The sequence below is a fragment of the Pteropus alecto genome, unplaced genomic scaffold (genome assembly GCF_000325575.1).
Source record: "Pteropus alecto unplaced genomic scaffold, ASM32557v1 scaffold5, whole genome shotgun sequence".
Taxonomy (NCBI): domain Eukaryota; kingdom Metazoa; phylum Chordata; class Mammalia; order Chiroptera; family Pteropodidae; genus Pteropus; species Pteropus alecto.
The window spans coordinates 13969186-13974042 of NW_006441953.1; the positions used below are offsets into that span (position 1 = coordinate 13969186).

General features: G+C 30.4%; 1 pseudogene; it reads left to right on the forward strand.

Annotated features, from left to right (window-relative positions):
• Positions 1-3636: 3636 nt before the first annotated feature.
• LOC112485579 lies at positions 3637-3755 on the forward strand (annotated as a pseudogene).
• The last annotated feature ends 1102 nt before the right edge of the window (positions 3756-4857 follow it).

The window sequence follows — 4857 nt, forward strand, 5'->3', positions numbered from 1 at the left end:
AATGAAGACATTATACACAGTTATCTTTTAAAATTCCTTCAGTTCTAAAAAAACATAGTAAATTTATATACATATTTATTAAACAAAGTGATGTTAAAGAAAAAGCAATTACTTTCGGAAACCTGTCATTGTTTTCAAAATATAGGAAAAAAATATTACTTTCAATTTTTAAACGTAAAACTGGTTATAACATATTTTGTATCAGTAAAGAGTATTTGAATATGGCTGCATATACTAGGAGCTAGATATGAAGTCAGTCAGAGGAAAGTGAACAATCTAAAAATCAAGGAGCTATTGAAAGCTGCAATTTATTTTCCCAAGGAGCAAAGTATACAAATCGAAGAACCAAAATTAGTTGGTATATCAGTCTGTCTGGACTGCAACAGTGGAATATTGTAGGTGGATGATTTATACAACCGAAATATATTTGTTTACAATTCCAAAGGCTGGAAATCCAAGATCAAGGAGTGGGCAGAGTTGGTTTCTTGTGAGAATTCTCCCTTTGGTTTGCAGTGGCAACTTTCTCCATATGTCTTCACCTACCTAGCCTTTCCGTGTGTGTGTGTGTGTGTGTGTGTGTGTGTGCGCGCGCATGCACGCTCCTCCTCTTATAAAGGAGACTAGTTCTATTGAATTAGAGTCCAGTCCTTAGGACCACATTTAACTTTAATTACCTCCTTTAAAGGCACTTATTGACAAATAGTCATGTTGGAAGTTAGGCTTCACTCTAACTTTTTTTGGGGAGGGTGGCACAATTTAGTATAGAATATTTGGTAAATTTTTCTTGGTTCAATATTCCAGTGATTTTTCCAGTGTTCAATGGACTACAATAAATGAATTAGCTTTAGGCTTAACAAATAAACTAAGCATTATATTCACTTGCTGCTTCAAAACTCAAATTTATGTCAACTTCAGTTTTTTCATTCATTGGATCTTTGGAAACAAACTTCAGCTTCTTGCTTAGCAATATATATTTGATGTACTTAAATCTAATTTTTAAAGGAGTTTTGGTCTCTATTTTCCTTCCCACTCAGTTTTCTATCACTATATTTCAATTTATATTCACTATTGTAAAGAAAGACATAGGAAACACATTTATTTAAATATATCTTTTGCATTACTTGTGTCTCTAGACACCACCCCTTTTTAGTCCAACATGTAGAAAATACATCCGGTTTATAGTCTTAATAAATTACTAGATTTTAAACTAGTCGTAGCTGCGAATTGTTTTTCCTTCATCTTTCTAAGGATCTTAATTACGTAGTCCATCCTAGTTTGTAGATCATGTTTTCTCCTTTATTTTTAGAATAACTTATAGTTGTATTTTTTTGGTTTTCATTACTGTTCATTCAAAAAACCTTAATATAATGGGAGAGGACATAGATAAAAAAAGAAAACTGATTATGATCATAGTGCTGTAAAAATGTAACAGTGATACAGTCACAGTAAATTTCAAAGGAGACAAAGAACTTGAATTTTTTATGAAGACATTGTATTATAAGTTGAGCTTATATGAAGAAGGATATTTTAACAGATGAAGAAGTAGTTTATCCAAACATTCCATTTATTTTCTTTTTTTAGGGATAACAGAAAAGATATGGTACTCTGACAATAAAATTTTATTTATAACTGAGAAAACTTATATGCATGCTTTTACATATAAATTTAATATATAATTTTATACATAAATTTTATATATTTTATATTCAAATTATATATATATATATTAAGAGAAACCCATGAAGATTTCACATAAAAAAATATTTTGACATACTTCTTTGTAATTCTGTTTTCAAAAGAAATCAAAACTTGAAAATAACATTCAATAACACCAAACTATCTGCTTATTCTTTGATTAAATTGGTACTAGACTAGCTGTGGTATGTGTACAACGATAAAGTTTGGCAAAAGAAGTAAAACAACTATTCGGCTACTGGAAAACAAACATCAGACTGTGATCTTTTGCACAAGTAAACTACTTACTTTTCTGCTTGGAGTCAGTCACTCTTGAGACTACTGCACAGGAGCCTAAGCAGAGAAATCTGGTTTTGCTGAGATGTAGAGAAAGCCGTGGGGTTCAAGGTCACTGAGGTAGTTGACATTTTCAGGGCAGTGTAATAAAGAAAAAGAAGCTGTGCAGAGAAAGAGCTGTAGAACTTTAAATAATTGTCCCCTTGAGTCTTGTCTTTATACTAAGCTGCTTGTGTGCAAGACAAGAAGCCACGGATAGGCAAAGGACAACCACCATGAAACAAACAAAAACAGGGGACTATGATTTGAATGCCTGACAGTTACACAAGACTGTGAATGTTTTAGTTTTATTTTATTTATTTATTTTTCAAAATTTTTAAAATGCATAGAGCACCTGGTCTTCCTAAGTGGTCTCCTATCCAAATACTAACAGGCCTGATCCTGTTTAGCTTCTGAGATCAGAAGCTATCGGGCACGGTCAAGGTAGTATGGCCATAGACTGAATGTTTTAGTTTTAAGCCAGAATGAATAGATGGGTTTTATTAACTCAAGCATTTAGTAGTGATTTCAGAAACGCAAAAAAAAAAAAAAGGAAGTCTGGTAAAAAGTCATGAAACAGCCTCAAAAGATGTAAATTAACTACCTTGCTTAAACAAATATTATTTAAAAAATGACAGTATCCAGACATAATATAATATGTCTACTATTGAATATAAAATTACTAGACATGCAAAGAAACAGAAAATGTGACCCATAACTGAGAAAACAAAATTAGTCAACTGAAACAGACTAGAAGTCTGGTAAAAAGTCATGAAACAGCCTCAAAAGATGTAAATTAACTACCTTGCTTAAACAAATATTATTTAAAAAATGACAGTATCCAGACATAATATAATATGTCTACTATTGAATATAAAATTACTAGACATGCAAAGAAACAGAAAATGTGACCCATAACTGAGAAAACAAAATTAGTCAACTGAAACAGACTATGAGTCTGAAGAGACAGATAATAAAATTAGTAGATAAGCTGTTTATAACATCTATTACAAATATATTCACATATTTAAAGGAAAACAAAAAAATTGATAATAGAAATGAGATATTAAAAATGACAAAATGAAATCTTTAATAAACAAATAAAATATCTCAAACTTACCTAAAATAAAGCACAGAGAAAACAAAAAGCACAAAATTATGAAGAAAAACACACTGTAATGTAGATAGTTTTAAACAGATTAATATAAGTGTAGTTGAAGTATTTACAAAAATAGGAGGAAATTGGAGCAGAAAAAAATATTTAAAATTAAGAACTGAATTCTCCAAGTTTAATAAAATGTAAACCTGGCTTATTTAAGTTATATTAATGAATATCTTATGCCTTTAGCATAAAGATAAGCAAAAAAAAAATCAATGAAACTCAATCAATAATCCAGAAATAGATCATATTTTTAACATCATTTGATTTTCAATCAAGGTAACCAAAGCAATGACATAACGTTGATATATAATTGGCAAAATACACACAGTTGGACTCCTATGATCTGTACATTTCATTTATATAAATAATTCCTCAAGTGGATGGTTCCATAGTGTAGCAGTTAGCACGTCTGCTTTACACGCAGAAGGTCCTGGGTTTGCACCCCAGTGGAGCCACAGTCCATGGTCTACAGCCATGCCACCCTGAACAAGCCTGATCTCGACCGATCTAGGAAGCTAAGCAGGGTTGGGCCTGGTTAGTACTTGGATGGGAGACCACCTAGAAAGACCAGGTGCTGTAAGCATAAATAATAATAAATAATAAAAAAATAATAATAATTCCTCAAGTAACAACAACAAAGCAATCTTGCCATCACTAAAATTTCTATTAAATACATTTCTACTGCTCATGAGTTAGAATTTTAAAATGTCAGGCATTCACGTCTATATGGAATTACCTTTTTCAATAATAGATGATAGATTATAGGTAAGTGGGTAGGTAGGTAAATAGGAAGATGATAGATGAAAGATAGATAGATAGATAGATAGATAGATAGATAGATAGATAGATAGATAGATGATAGATAGATAAAACTGTTTAATGAGCAAATATTGACTGATGTATCACCCAGTATAATTTGTTGTAAACTATTTTACAATTATTTTATTCTATACTGTGTATGTTCTTGGATCAATGGTTCTATTAAAGTTAATATTTTATTCTCTATTTCTCTGAACAAATTTGTGGTGCCATAGTTGAAAAATACTCTGAAGTAAACCTTCATAAAAACAATGAGAATATAAAATGATGTTTCCATAACCTAACTGGACTACGCAGTCTATTATTAGCTCTTTGTAGTTTTTAAGATACTTCTAAAGCATTAAAAAGTAAAAGGCAAACTTAGTTTTCTTCTGAAGCAAGATCCCATGAGCATAAATAAACTTACCTAGAGGAGTAAGATAACCTGCATTAGACCAAAAGGGAAAAAAATAACTGTGCAAAAAAAATTTAGTAAGACATGTGAAATATAAAAGCAAGTTAATATACCCATGAAACATAAACTATTGCAAAATTTAAACGATTTTTCAAGATCCATGAAAAATATTAGAATTATTCCAAGTAAACTGACACACGATCTTACTTATTTTATATATACAGAGCTGAGATTAAAAAAATATATTATTTCAACTTTTCTAGTTATTACATTTCTGCTTTCTAATTAATATTAGCTACATTTAATTATTAGCTATATTAAAAGTTTACCCTTTAAAGTGTGAAGGCATATATAGAGTTATTTACTCAGAGAAACAGTCATTGCCATATAAATTCTACTAAACTGCTCTAGTTCATTATGTTTTACAGAAGTCATGGAAAACTGATCTGTATAAAAAAATGGTACAGGTAAA